The sequence below is a fragment of the Neodiprion lecontei genome, chromosome 2 (assembly GCF_021901455.1).
Source record: "Neodiprion lecontei isolate iyNeoLeco1 chromosome 2, iyNeoLeco1.1, whole genome shotgun sequence".
NCBI classification, from domain to species: Eukaryota; Metazoa; Arthropoda; class Insecta; order Hymenoptera; family Diprionidae; genus Neodiprion; species Neodiprion lecontei.
In genome coordinates this window covers 10,934,882-10,951,455 of record NC_060261.1, presented here as the reverse complement: position 1 = coordinate 10,951,455, position 16,574 = coordinate 10,934,882, and the positions used below count along the sequence as shown (strand labels likewise).

Below are 16,574 nucleotides of genomic sequence, written 5' to 3'. Positions count from 1 at the left end.
TTTCGTCAATTGCTATCAACATTATTCAAACCTAATCACCTATAGCTCGTTAATTCGCGTTGTAGGAGTTCACGTGGCATCCAATATTCACGCAAAATAGGGTTCGCGTCAACAATGGTATATCTTTTACTATATTAAATCATCTCAACCAATTAATTCTGAAAGATCGCCCATCCAAAGTTATTATAAATAAGTCTCAACGACTTGAACAACTCTGATGGTCCCTGTATAAGATTACAGTACATACAAGGATCCAGCATACCGGCTTATCGCGAGGTAAGTCTCCTTAATTCTTCTTAACCTTTAGCTGGCACCTTTATCAGGTATAAAATTATTGGGCACCTTGGGGACGTTGAACGAAGCAACTTGATATTGTGACTTGATTTTTTTCGCAACGTGCTAGACGTCGAGAACTTTGTAATCGCACAGCAAACCGATACCATCACCCGGTTAATCCCGTATACAAATATAGACTAAAACACCGCAGTTTTCGATAAAGTCCGAGACAATCACCCTTGACTAAAGGAATGTCGACTTTATGATGATTTGTTTCCTTACGTAGAATCTTTCTTCAGTTCACAGATTCTGGTACACTTGTGCTTGGAAGGGAGCGTCCGTATAGGTCGAAGACGGACGAAGTCAGACCGCGAAAATTACGCGTAGTGTTGCGAATTTCGCTTCTCATTGTAGTCTTGAGGAAACAGAGCAACCTGATTGGAGCAGCTGGCAAACAAGACCGAGCAATTGACATTAGCGGACGTGGACGTAGCTTTGTCGTGTCAAATGTCACCATCTCGTCCATCGAATGCGGCCAGCGACGACTGTGATACGAATAAATACCGCTATTCGTAATAAACAATTTGCCGTTTTGGCGCAATCGAAGTTTGAATTGTTAGAGATGACGAAAGAAGATATGAGAGCCAAGGCTGAAGTCAAAATGCAAATATTGAAAACGCAGCTAGAAAAGGAACAACTGGAGCTGAAATTGCTGAAACATGAACTTCAACGAAAAATGTATTACTCGGAATGTATAATTTAAATATAAACCGACCAACTTTAGATGTAATAATCGTTGAGTATACACGTTCTTCGTAGCAATAATATATTTACCGTTTCTAATTAATATGATACAACATTTCTAAAGAGCATAAAATGTCGAATTTAACTAGCCATACAGCTTTACTGTATTTGGATGTAAATACTTCTGCCGACGTTACTTTTACATAAATTTATACACTTTAATAATCATCATTGTAATCTCGAAGAACGAGACACGAAATATAATTCTTTTATATTCATAACCGAATTGTTTGAAGAATATATTATCTTTTACAAGTTTAAATCATATTTAACCATTTATTTTTAACGATCACCTACCACATTTCAATATTATAAATTAGCCTTAATCTTTGATTATTTGTAATCATTGTTTTGATACACTGAATTTCTTTTGGGTAAAATTTTTTAGACATTTGCAACAGAACATTACTTTTGGGTCGTTGATTTCGTATTGGATGTGAAATATGGGTACTAAACTGAAGATGAAAAAGTCAGTATAGTAATTCAAAATAAAAAAATCGATCAAATCTCTCAAAATTTGCCTCAGCAGTTTTTTGCATCGTTGAATTCAGATCTAAAGTCGATGTTACAAATTTATCGGCATTAATTGATGCCTGGAAAACAGATAACACTTGTTGGAATCAGGAAAACGATTTTACTAAAAATAAACGACTGTAGAAGACTAGATTTTCGGTCTCAATAATTTTGCAACCTTTTTACAAGATACTTCTTCAGTCTTTACACACGTTGAATCTTCGATTATTACGTAAGAACATTGATGAGCATTTTTTGTTCCTATTTTAATTATATTTCTGTATGTGTAATATAAAACTTATCAATATATCATTCTTTTTCGGTGGTTTTTACGACATAAATTAATGTAATGTAATCCATAAAAATGTGGTCGACGTTTCGTTTTTTCTTTTTTCGTTCATGGTACGAACCCGTGTCTTTTTTACATATTTCTGATACCCGTTGTATAGAAATTCTTAGTTTTTTTTTAATGTTCTTTTTTTTTTAATAAACTATTCTAATTTTAAGCGAAGCACTTTCTACTATGAGAAAAAAGCTTCCTCGAAATGTGTACCTTATTTTTTGAAAAGTCGTCTTATCCGAGTATATATAAATATCGGTACGATTGTACTTTATGCAGCATGCCGATAAAGTAGGTGTTTTTAAGCGAGCATAATGATTTCAATACAAGCTATAGGCGAGCCTAAAGCTTCAAGCAGTCGAGCAAAAATCGTGTATCGCGAATACAATGAATTGCGGCAGGACAGAAATATTTCAACCCAGAGAAAATACTCTGCCGTGCTGCCGATCTCGTTCCACGGTTTCAAATTCGTATTTCATTGTGGAACTTGAATTGCTTATTGGATAATATTTTGGTTTTTTCTAAAAGGCTTACGAATCTTTTGTGTAAAAATTATTCGTAGCTCGTAAAGAAGTTTGAGACAAACAAGGGATATACCTTGTCACTTACAAAAACTCTTGGCGCATCTCGCCAGTCGCGAGCCGGTCGGCGAGCTCTACAAGTCAAAATAAAAACAAGTCGTGTTTACTTCGCACACCTTTCTACACTGTAGACCCGAAAGCAAAGATCCATTAAAATTTCCGAATTTTTATCGTTAAAACAGAATATCGTATCGACGCCTCTTACGAAAAGTAGCAAGATTCAGATTTTTCGCAAAAACTAGCGTGTTTCGGATTTCACGGTGAAAAGTAGTATCGTTCGTCAAATGGAAGCGAATAATATTTCTATTTTGCGACGTTTTATCATTCTTAGACTATGTGCTGTAAAATATAGAAATAATGTATTAAAGTCATTTTGACTATCGAAACATGATAGTTTTCCCGGCAATAACTAAAACGTACTAATTTCCGCGGCAATAATTTAAACATGTGCATGGAATGAAGTCATCAAATGAAAAATTGTCAGCACAATGTGATAAAATTTCAATCGTTTATCGTTTATCGCAATCATCGTTTCCAGACGCGGTATTCATCGACACGATGTCTAGAATTTGGAAATAATTGAAAAAAAAACGACCTTCTATCATCAGTAAATCGATTGAAAAAGGAAGAGTTCGTGTTTTCTTCTTCGCTGCATTTCTATGTAAACACGGTGAAGACTTACAGATAAATACAAAGTAATACTTTTAAACTGTAGAACAAAAAATTTGGAACTTTTGTTGGATGATCCTTTTGCCATCAATAAATGTGATTGAAAAATTAATAATAAGGAAAGTAAAATGTCGTATCTGCTTAAAATAAGATCTTTTCCACTCACTTATTATGCTTGCTAATTTCAATAGATCCACGTATTTTCGATGCATTGAAAGCGAGTGCAAGAAAAAACGGTTTCGATACGGACTCTTGCCAATAAAATCATATTATTGGCGCTCATGACCTTTTGTCATTTACAAACAAGCGATGTGTAATTTGATCAGACGTTAACAAAAGTTCGCGTGAGTTCGATTTTTCTCTTTTGCAATCAATAAAATTACGAGTCAATATTATTCGTAACAAAATGGCAATATTGACGACGATGGAAAATATGGGATATGAAAAACTTCGACTCACCCCAACACCGAAATACTACTTCACTCCTTTTGCCAGCTCACCGCATAGTCGGCACAAATTGTTTGAAACGTCCGTAACACAGCTGTCCGAAAAAGTCGATCACTGAATTTACTCGAGTTAGCGAGGACCGTTAATTGCATTAACACACGATACACTGATTGTGAGTTTGATAGCCGTGATCAGTAACAAACTAACGCTGTGGTACAGCAACGCGTAAAAGAATGAAGTCGAGAGTTATTGTCAAAGATTGATTTCGGAGTAAAGTCACTTTTCCGTCTGTCACTTAGCAGGCAAATATTTTCAAACACGGATTATGAGGCTCGCAACACAGACAAACTCCGGAGTCTCAGATCGACTCAACCCGAGACTTTATGGACGAAGAATGAACAGAATAGCGGATTCGAATCGTATCGCTGCGCGCGACTCGCGTCAGCGCAATAATGTATTACTACGCCTAACTAGCCGGCCCATCAGCAAATTACCTTTTCATCACGCGCTCCACGATTGGTCGAGCGGACTACTTTCAGCCTCGCACTCACAAAGGTGCTCTGCGACTTCTCGAAAAGCTTTGACACAACATAACAAACATTTCTTGGTACTCGCTTTGAAATGAAGTATAATACTTTGAAATTAGCCGGACCGGCCTTGATTCTTATTTGTTTGAAGCGAGCTGAAATTTACTCGAAAAAAATTTGCAATGGTTATGTTTAGGTATGAATGTTGAGGCGGGTAGATGAAAAAAAGAATATATCTAGGGATGAAAGATTGAACAATTCAAACGGTTTCGATGAAAATGCTGAACGTCGCCATACTTAAGTGGGGTGTCTAATTTTGAGCCGCCAAAATAAGAGTTTTTTTGTAATTTATAAGGAAAAAAAATGAAATTGTGCAATCAGGTACTTTCAAATTTTCAGCCTATGTTTATGGACATTTTAGATGTTCGTGTGAAAACATTGTCAACAATTTTTATGAAAAATTCCCCCATCGGCTGATCCTCCTCGTCTGTGAATCCACGAATTTCTTCACTTTTGCTAACCTGAAAAAGGACCCAAATGGCATTTAGTTCGTACACGTGTAACTATCGTTCAATGAAACAGTACATAAGAAAATTTTTTTTAACGCAATCGTCACTTGTGAATTTCAAATGACCATTGCGCAAAACGATTATTTAAATTTGACGAGTGTCGATTTCGTTAGAAATAACTTTATATGTTAGTTGATTGAACAGTAGCTGGATGTGTACGAGCTGAAATGCCGTTAGGATTGTTTTTTTTTTGTTTTTTAATACCAGAAGTGAACAATATCAATAGCCGTTCCAGAAGCACCCGTCAAACCAGTAGACGTGCCGCGTTCCATCGTCTGCGACATGGTATCAGTCTACTTTGCAGTTTCTTTCCGGAATTTCGAACTCTCGGCCACTTCCGCTGGCAATACGATAACAATTCCGCATCAAAGTTGAACATTGCAGCGATTTCGAACCTGCTCATCATCGGTCATATGACGTTGTGTGAATCTCTGGTAAAACTCTTTAGAGTTGTGCGCAATACGTACAATGTGGGTAAGGTCTTGAATAGGCCGAGTAGCAAAGTGTGACGTCCCAGGGGTGACAACCTCCTAAAAATAAAAAACTTCCTTTAATGAGAGATCTGTTGTGCTCTCCTTTCTTCAGAAATTACACTATATATAAAATATCATAGTTACTATACGAATATTACATACGTACTGCATTTACATAGCGTATGTGCGCTCGGGGACATACATGAATCAGAGACGGCTAATGTTTTACGTTAGACAGTTATGTTGGCAATACAGAAAAACCTACAGCGCCATAGTGGCCGAAGCGCGAATCTCCGCAAGTCTACGCAACTTTGCAAATCCCACTCCATAGCTTTAATGTCACAAGTTGATACCAACGACCTACTAACGTAAAGTAACGTAAAACAGAGTAAGAGATAAGAAGAATGATAGAATGCAACCACTTACGGCGATTTCCTCCCCACCCACGAGTTGCCCTAACCAACCCAAGATTAACAAAACCTGACCCAATCTTCTCTTCCGTAAATACGCACCTATCCGAAAATCCTCGACCAACTAAAACTCAATCCTCATATGTCAGCTAAGTCAGTTCACATTGTGACACTACTTGCGCAAATTGTTGTCTCCTGCTTGCATAAAAACGTTACAACCAACAAAACTACATGCTAAATTATAACTTGAGTGCGTGTTTGGAATCTGACAATATTCATCAAGGACCAATCGTGAAGATACTGACCGAACTTCCATCCCACTCTCAACGTACTATAACACACTGAGAGTAGAAGAAAAACTTTAACGTAAGAAATCCTGATTCAGTATCAATCACACCAAACGGAAACCATGAAAATTATCGTCGCAAATAATATACGAGTGCACAGATATAACACTATGCAACTTTTGGCTCGTGTCCAAGATTGAGTCATAATATTCTATGACAAATTCCGCACGGGCAAGCGGATCTTGGAAGTGATACATGTTGGTAGCATCGTCGTAATAAGATGTAACAGAATAATACCAAATTGGGTAAAAAATTTCATCCGCCAGATGGTATGGGATAATGACTCAACCTTCGGAAAATACAATTACAGCTTGTGCCTGAACCTTACTATGAACGGTGACCAGCACGTTGTCGCTGACAAACTTGACTACTAAGCACTCCCTCTAAGCATCGCAACAATCAAAGATAACGAGGGCGACCTATTTTCTGTAAAACTGGACAATACGAATCACAGTAAAATCAAACAGTATCGAGCCGGTCATGACGAATTAATCTAAATCTCCAATGACGGTGACAACCGACCGAAAAACCTAAACCTATCCACCGCACCTAAATCACCGTAACGTATACAACTTCATAAAACTAATCACCATAACCAACCATGGAGCGAGCATAAATACCTTTATTAGCGTATCGAATATACATAAAATATGACCAACCGTAGAATAAAAATAGGAAAATAGCCGACCTTTATGCAAGAACAATCATCGAAAACCACAAAAAACAGTAAAAGAACCCGGAAGTTCCCAAGAGGTGACATCATATGCTAACACACAGATATACGCTGCGGAAGAAGCCACCATGCCGAAACTCTCATCACAAGATAACTCTGTGACAACCCGTATCACAACCGAATTGACGCTGAACATAACAAACATAACAATTAAAGCTCCAGGATGCATATTATGGACCTCCAAGAATTCCAAAGAGGAAACAACATCCTCCTGATAAAGGAAATTGCAATACTCAGCTGCTTTGAAGGATTAATAAATCATTTAATAATCCGAAGCGAAATGGACAAAACCACCTTACCTACGAATACCCAGGCAATCAAGCAACAATTAACAGAACACTTCCGCGGGCTCGACTAGAATTACGGTATCGGCAACGTTGATGATATGCTTAGAACCATCGACACTCCATATTTCGAAACGTTAATCTATGTCAAGGCATCAGAAACTGCCTTGCTACTGAAAGGACGCTTCAAGAACATAGTAAATCTGAAAACCACGAACGTCCACCGTTGTCGACAATCAAGGAAAACGGAGTGACCTCTATTCAACACTCGTTTAGGGCTCCCAGGTTCAACTACAATACAGGAAACCAACATGGATTTCAAACTAGTGCTTCTACCCTAGCTGATCTGAATAGTCACCGCCCTAATCGCCTACGACTGTGGATCAAAAATGATAAATCTAACCACGGTGTACCTTCTCAAAGTGGGAACATGTGACTTACCAAAGATACAACCCGTCGATGGTACAACGCGGTTCACTAATATGGAAGAATTGCACATCACACCCTTTGAACTGGAAAAATTGAAATATGTATAAGCGACGCCCTGGCATGACCTAAATCATGGGTATTTCCCATCGGGTAATATCTGGAAGCACGCGGAAGAAGGAACGATCTGGTATAATGACCACCCTGAATAGAGGTGCTTCAAGGGAAATGAGGTCTGTGGATATCGCTTTTTTCCGAAAGAATTCATCCACACGTTCGCATCAAACACCATTAATGAGGTACGGGATAAATCGCCCGAGATTACAAAACTGGACGACAACATGGCCGCAGATGCCTCTGGTGATATAGCGAATGGACCGAATCCTCGAATTAAAGATCGTCTGGAATGCAAGAAATATTTACAAAAATACCAACAGAATTCATTACAGTTATTACAATTATATATAACTATATACTAGTTCATACATAGAATTCGAATGAAGTATTGAATAAAATTATTTACATACGTGGAAAAAAAAAGAATTTATTACAGTTGTACATATACCTTCATAACTTTTATCCATTCTTATTATATAAATTTATTTGTGGGAAAATGTGCAACGAATAATTGTGAATCTTATGTAATTTATAGTTTTAGTCTTCAAAATAATCCATGAAATCCTCATTATCCCGATCACTGTCATCAGCATTATTTTCAATACCTAACATTATGGCTATAGTCTCCTTCTCCCATGTGTGAAATAAATCAGTGGGGAAAGCCTTGAACCTCACCGTCTTCAGTGAAAACGTGTGACGCTGTATCTGCAGACATTAATATACTTAACAAATCTGTAACCTGGAAAAATAGTTTTCACCTATTGAAGTGATAGATACAGAAAAAGGGTTGTAGTAACTAGAATTTTATTTCAATAATGTGCTATGTACCAATTCTGCTTTGAAAAAAAAAAAACCCTCATCGTCAATCCTGCTGAATTGTCTCACCCGCTCGCAGATGCGCGATCAAAATCCTCGTGCAACATGTCGAAGCGCAAATAGACTCCTTCACAGTTATAAAAAATCCATTTTAACTCCACAACCGCATCCTGTTCCTCCGCTGCGGTAACATGCTTAACCGCGCATTCCCCATCATCAATATTCGGCGAATGAATCCTCCTCATCCTTCGATGAATCGAGGAGCATTACGAGCCGTATTATTTTCAATCTCAGGATCGATGATAATTGTATCCGCGGCGCTATCGTCCTCTTAATCATCGAAACAGTGCTCCCCTCGCAATCGTTTGAATCCGGATCGGGGTGGAGACTCTGAAGGCCGTCTTTTCAAACCCTTTTTTGAATATGAAACTGAAATTTTTTCTCGAATTATTATTGAAACAGTATTTGCATATAACAGAAACAGAAAGAGAATACAGAAAAATTACAAGAATTTAGAAAACTTTTTTTCAGTGTGCTAATTAAATGCGATGATAATGGGAGATTTAAAAAAAAGGCATTTGCCGTATCGCAAGAGCATTGATTTGGCGTTATATATTAGAGAAAAAAGCTTCTACGGTGGTGGAAATTGAAAACGAAACAAAATTTAAAAAATCAGTTGAATATTATTCTAAGGCATATTATACCAAGGGAAAGAAAATTAATAATGCAAACGTATATTAGCAGAGAAAACACCGTAACCCTTTATTCGGTAAACTACTTACGAAGTAAACTGTTCCAAGTCTTGGAGTTTTCAAATGAACACTTTTCCACCGGTAACTTTGTCAAAAAATTTTCCTGCACGGGGAATTTTTCGAATGTGTGAAAAAATTCCAAACAGCTATTCAAGTTCATACAGAACAAAACATGATGCTATGTTTACGCCCATGTGCAAACCAGCCAATCGCTGATTCGGTAGCACACCACGTGGTGTATGACCAAAATGCAACGTGGAAAAATATATGCAGAGAAAATTTTCGGAAGAAGCTCTCAACTTGACTGTTTTACCCAACGAAAATTGAGTCATATAATAAACGGTCACGAACATTAAACTCAACTTCCTTATTATTGTAAATTCGTGAGATATTAATTCACCGTCATCCTTTTCAGCTCAATATCATCAGTATTAACGTTGAAGCCATGGCTGAAGAAGCATACTCAGAACTAATCAAGCTGATGAAGACCGCACATAATTTGCTGAGAGACTCGCCTCCTGAACCGGAGAATCACAACATTTTCAATCATTGGATCGGCATTGGAATGGAAAATATCCAACTTCTGCATGATATTTTAATGCGCCTGAGAATGAGTTTCAGTGTAAAACAACGAATCCAACGTACAAAAATACTTATGCAATCTTGCGTGGCAAAGATTTAGCAACAGCAGCAGCAGCAGCATGTTGTTGTCAAGGGCGGTAATATCGGAAGCCTTCAGGTATCACAGTGGAACGATGTCGATGGCGCATTTGCCAGACGGATTCACACCGGCATTGTCACCAATCTGCATCATAAGAATTTGAAAACCTTTCTGGACGATACGCAGAAGATAATCGTCCGCAGATTGAGGCTGGTGGAGCGCGTTGAGGGGAATGTGAAGATAAACATCTCACTGGCTTGCAAATTTGCGATGACATTCCTCTGGAACGATATAGACGACTAGTTTACGTACGCACGAAACGATCTGCTTGCGAAGACAAACAGTCCCGTACAACGTAATTCCGGTTGGAGCATGATCGAGATACTACACGACGCCGGGGTTTGATTTTGACGCGATGCTTAAACACTCGAGAGTAAGTAACAACTTTGAGACGAACCTCAAATGGTCTCATTTATTAAAACAAGTATTCGAGGCGGCGTAGCACAACACTGTGATCGATACGCTCTAGCCAGTAACAGATTTAGGGGGGAAGAATTTAATCCGGGTGACGCTGAATCATGTCTTATGTATTTCGATGTGAACAATTTGTACGATGCGGTTATGAGCGCAAATTTACCGATCGGCTCGTTCGAGTGGGAGCGGAATGGAATCGCTAGAACAACTCACCCAGACGATTCATCGATCGGTTAGATCCTGGAGGTAGATTTGGACTGTCCTGTAGAGGTCCATTAGGATCATAAAGATCCGCCGCTTTGTCCAAAACATTTCACGCCTCCGGGTGGTAAAAGCGCTAAACTCATCACCACCCTTAATCCCAAAACAAAATATATATTGCACTACAAAAATTTAAAGTATTAAAATTAACGAAAGTGCATAGTTTTAAAGTTCGCGCGATCTCGGTAGTTCGAACCTTACACACTCTCAACACCAACATGCGCAAGCAGTCTAGAAATGAGTTTGAGAAAATCCTTTATAAATTTATGAACACCGCGGTGTTTGGTAAGACTATGAAGAATGTGTAAAATCACAAAGATGTCAAATCGATCACAAAATGGGAGGGTAGAGGTGGTGCGAGAACGTTTTTACTCAGAAAAACTTTAAACACAGCTGCAACGTATTTCACACAGATATGATTATTATAGGAATGAATCGTGTCAAATGTTTCTTCAGTAAGCATATATACATCGGTGTCAAAAACCGAGATCTATTGAAAATTATTCTGTAAGATTTTCATTATAATAATGTCAAACCTAACTTTTCTGTCAAACAGGCCAAATTGTACACCGACACTGACAGCCTTACTTACAAATTTGATGTGCCTAATATTTATTGTATCATGAAACGTCATGTTGATACTATGTTTGACACTTCTGACTACCCCGTCTGATACGTGATGTTGATACAATGTTTGGCACTTCTTATGTACTTTTTTCAAAACTCGGTGCAAGTAATATTACAACTAAGTCCTCGACATGTGCTAAAAGTTGCATTTTGTAAAATCAAAACACTATAACATTATTTGCGATGGTCGTGTTTATGGTTTCGGTTATACGAGATTAATACGAAATTTGGATTCCTTCCGTTAAGGTATTTCTTTCGACTTTCGGTCTGTTATAGTACGCTGGGAGTGGAGTGGGCATTCGTTATGTATTTTCAAGATCGGTTTTTCATGAGTTTTTGTCGGAACACAAACACGCGCTGGAGTCACAATTCAGTTCGTTCGCATGAGTGATGTGTGTGTGTGTGTGTGTGTGTGGGTTGATTATTTCTAATGCTTATTTTCCTGTTTCTCTAGGGTTTTGGTATAAATGAGTCTCTAAGGACAAGGGGGTTGGGTCGGGTATTGTTAGTCCAGGATTGGTTAGTATATCCCGTGGGTGGGGCCGAAAGGGCCGTGAGTGGTTGCGTTCAATCATTTCTGTCATGTTTTACTCTATGGGATGTTACTTTGTATCAGTGGGTTGTTAGTGTTAACCTGTGACTCTAACCTTATGGAACCTGCGTAGTTGCGTAGACTTGAATCAGGTCGGCACAGAGTCTAGTTACCTCTCAGCCTTTTGCGAAGCGTAGTTCAGGGTTTGCAATTTCGGGTCGAGTAATAGAAAGAAGAGAAAATAAGACGAAAAACGACTGTGAAAGGAACAGAAAGAAGATCAATCTAAATGAGGTTATGCGGAAACATGGAGGTTGCTGAGTGTTGGACGACTGGATTGGTCGTGTTTCATTGTTCTGGGGTGACGCTTACAATTAGTTTATTGGTTCCGGGCTGGATAGTAATTATTGATTTATTGTTATAGTTCTATTGAATTTGTTTATGACCGAATTCTTGGGGGATCCTCCGGCAATGGCAGCTTCCGTATCCATGGGATTGATTAAAGCGGGAAATTTTGCCCCTTCGGTCATTTACAACTAAAGAAACGACCCCAGTAGTGCAACACCTTGGCAGCACCTGAGCAAAGTTCGACGTTTTAAAGTCGAACCGTCAGTGCACACAATTATTAATCCCGGTTTATCTGAACCGGTCGATTGAATCGAGTTGTCCAGTGCATTCTAATGCATAATCGGTATTTGACAACCCAAAACTACGGATTGTGTGTCTGGTTGTATTTTCGTCAACGCCGCAGGTCATCTTGATCGGTATCAAAATCATCATACTAGAAATGGCTCACACCAGATTTCTAGACTCTCTGGCATATATGCTTTATATGGCATTATCGGCGCTACCGAAAGTATTCGCTCTACCGGCTACTTCCTTGAATCGTGTATTTCTCGGACACCATGATCAGCACTGTGCGAACATAGTTTTACTCATGGCACAAACAAGGCTGAAGCGAACGATCATGTGTTTGACGATGGTGCGGAACTGCTACCGTACTGCTGGTTGCACGAGGATATATTGCGGCACGAGAACGTAACATCCAGGAACATATTTCTGAAGTGCAGCAGAGTATCTCTTTTCGCAGATAGCATGACGATTGCCTCGGCTTGTTCAGCGGTATTCCGTAAAAATTTTCTACATCCAGAATGAACAGGTATCCTGCCATCGGGCGATTATCGACTTGCCGATGCCAAGTATCGCAAGGCTTTGGAATAGCTCGTTCTAAAAAAGTCTAATTTTCATGAGGCATGCTGGAACTACACGCTATCCGAAATCCCGGAGACAGGCCGCAAATTGGACTGATACCATGCCGCAGATAATGGAACGCGTCACATCTTTGACTTTGACGGGTGCTTTTTGCATGACTGTCGCGAATGTTTATGGATCAACCGCGATAGACGTAACGTCAACGGTAAAATATTCGACAGACTACGAAGAAACTCCTGCAAAGACCGGCCGTATGCGCCAATTGGCTTATAGTGTACCGGAACTGTGGAAATGTGCCTTTGATCGATGCTCAAGGCAGAACGAACAGGTATCCTGCCATCGGGCGATTATCGTCTTGCGGATGCCAAGGCTCGCAAGGCTATGGAATGGCTGGTCTTGAAAAAGGCTAATCTGGACATTTTCATGAAGCATGCTGGAACTAGACGCTATCCGAAATCCTGGAAACCGGTCGCACAATGGACGGACATAGCGTCGCAAACAATGGAACGTGTCACATCCTCGACTTTGATGGGTGCTTTTAGCATGACTGTCGCGAATGTTTACGGATCAACCGCGATAGACGTAACGTCAACGGTAAAATATTCGACAGACTACGAAGAAACTCCTGCAAAGACCGGCCGTATGCGCCAATTGGCTTATAGTGTACCGGAACTGTGGAAATGTGCCTTTGATCGATGCTCAAGGCAGAACGAACAGGTATCCTGCCATCGGGCGATTATCGTCTTGCGGATGCCAAGGCTCGCAAGGCTATGGAATGGCTGGTCTTGAAAAAGGCTAATCTGGACATTTTCATGAAGCATGCTGGAACTAGACGCTATCCGAAATCCTGGAAACAGGTCGCACAATGGACGGACATAGCGTCGCAAACAATGGAACGTGTCACATCCTCGACTTTGATGGGTGCTTTTAGCATGACTGTCGCGAATGTTTACGGATCAACCGCGATAGACGTAACGTCAACGGTAAAATATTCGACAGACTACAAAGAAACTCCTGCAAAGACCGGCCGTATGCGCCAATTGGCTTATAGTGTACCGGAACTGTGGAAATGTGCCTTTGATCGATGCTTAAGGCACAACGTCGAGATAACGGGGAGTACTTGGACGACATATCCGCTGACTACCGCCACTGACATGAAAAAATTGCGTCTGTTACCGGTTGGCCACCAGATGTTTTATGTGAGAGGAGTGCAAGCTCTCGACAGGGGGGGCGGTTGGTGGCGGTGGGGGATGGCGGAGGAGTGAGGGCGGGGGGAGGGGCAATTGCGACCTCGCGGATGTCGAGGGGCTGATCACGTATAGATTGTGACCGTCACACAATCTTTAGCGCCCAGTTTTGCGGGTTCACATGCCAAGCTGATATTTGCCTTGTGCCGGACATGCTGTTAGATATAATATATATCTACTTACAACTTTTACAATGTTTCTTCTTATTCCATGCCAAGTAGTTCTTACATTTTACTCCGAATCGTCATTCAACGATTTTTCATCATTTGTTTACCCGCTTTCGGAAAATTTTGCTACTTTACTCTAAACCGATTTGACGGTTTGCTTATTCTGAGTTTAAGAATAATGTTATCGATCATTTTAGCCCATGTAAGCTTAAATGGATGTGTGCACCAAAGAGGATTTTACCTGGTAACGAGAAGTGTCCTTTTTGGTATCCTAGGAAAATGGACTAAATATTTTTACAAAGATAATCTTGGACCCCAAAAATACCTTATAAGAACTGGGGTGCGCCTGCAATGCAATAAAACCTCATCATTCATCAAGTGGTATCTGTTTTGGGATGCGATATCACAATGTTGAAATTAAATTCTTACCGCTTCCGTGACAAGAGTCGGAGTGGGATTAACTGAACCACTACCCTAAGCCCAGGGGGTAGGAGTGGAAGGGGTGAATAAGGAGGCCCGAAGTACTATTTTACGTTTACGAAACTACCTTCTTTGTCCACCTTCCACAACATTGGGAATAACTAATCAGGATTGTTAGGGATTGCAAGCAAAAGAAAAAGGAACTCCAAGAGAAAAATTGCACAGTTAGAATGGAGGCAGTACTCAAAAAGGTTCCTCCAGAAATAATCTCAACGAGGCAGTACTAAAAAACCTTCTCGTGCAGCAGCTCGTGAAAAAAAAACCTTTCGGAGCTGTTCTTCTAAACCAGCTTCCTAGCGATGCTTTACTTATTAAAATCCATTGAAGAATAAATCTTAAATTAAATGCAAAGTGAATTCCAAGCTCTGTCTGTTGCTGAATTATACAAGTTCTTTCATCTTGAAAACCACGTTTTCTGATAACCTTAACCAACTAATTTTCAATAAATTTTTGTTTTCTGTTACTTTGAATTACCTTTTGTTATTGAGTTTGATCTGAATTGCGAGGTAAATCTATTGATAACTTTTAAACCACCCCATCAACGCCCTAACGGCATTCAATTAGTATCAGAGATTACTAAGAAGTTCATCACGTATCCAGTCGCCTCCGACAGCCCGAAATCATCTGAAAATACTAAAGGGTAAGTGACAAATAATTTTCCCGGAAGTTGAATAATCGAGTATTTTTCCGACGAAACAATGAACTGTGACCAACTGATAAGAAAAATTCAAAATGATAAAAAAATATTTTTATATCATATCTCATCAATTAGTTCTTGATTATCGACATTTTGTAAACTTTTCCTGGTTTCATTGAATACGGTCACCAAATATGATATAAAAAATCATTCTTCCCTCAAAACACATTATTTAGTGGCAAAAAATTTATCAGAACAACAATCTGTATCATGAAGGCAAAACGCATTTATTCATTCTATAGAAACATGCGGCTACTAAAGCACCAATTTTTCACAGAGTGAATTTGGTTTCTAACAAAAATCTTCATTTTGCGTAATGTAAGCTTCGCCATTAGCTTTTCGCTGATGGTGTTTATATTACTAATTAAAATAGTGTCGTAGAGAAATAAATTCAAAAAAATGTAGGGAATCATCATATACATGTGTGATGAATAGATTGAATTTTATCTAAGAAAAAATATCGATAAGTATTCAATTTGAAATTCATCCTACACCTAAGTATGTTTGGCATTATTGGTTGAACTGTTATGTTACGTGTAGATCGTTTACTATATTCATCCAAGTAATTCACTTGTTTTATCTTCGTTTTGTTTTATTTTGCACTTTTTAAACTTATCTAATCTTGACTGGTAACTATTTTATTATATCTACGTAAAGCTATTCCTAATTTTTCCCTTAATTACTGCTGAAAGCAAAAACTTGGCTCATCAATGTCCTCTAACTTTCCATTCGTCAGGTATATAATAAAAATATAATACGGTTAGTTCTAAATGTAGATATCACTTTTTAATGCAGTTCTCTTTTGTTTCGGTGGATCGGTGATCTAGAGTCTATTGCAACAAATCAAGTAATACTTCTAATATTTCTGCTTCTTTTTTGTTTCTATTCTTATTTTTTTTTTTTTTTTTGTTTGTACTTGTTTCTTATTATCGATCTTTGACCTTTTTTTTCTGTACTGTGATAATTTTTTCATTCATTTTGGTTTGTAATAATGTAATAGAATAAAGTCTCAGGATTTTACCATTCTATTTTTGATGAGATGTTTAAAACGTACTCGATTATGTTACTTTAAAATACATTTCTTGTATCGCACAATATTGCTTCACCTCTAGGAATTATTCCTGCATGTATA

General features: G+C 38.8%; 1 long non-coding RNA gene across 2 annotated transcripts in view; it reads right to left on the bottom strand.

Moving 5' to 3' along the window:
• The window catches only part of LOC107222249, a 37,511-nt gene that overhangs the window by 6,218 nt on the left and 14,719 nt on the right, over window positions 1-16,574 (bottom strand). Inside the window, exon 1 of one of the 2 annotated variants that reach the window (XR_001525638.2) lies at window positions 3,643-6,261. The exons of the other annotated variant lie outside the window; for it this stretch is intronic. This is a non-coding gene — a long non-coding RNA (uncharacterized LOC107222249). Of the gene's footprint in view, window positions 1-3,642; window positions 6,262-16,574 lie in introns of those variants that run through there. 2 annotated transcript variants of the gene reach the window in all.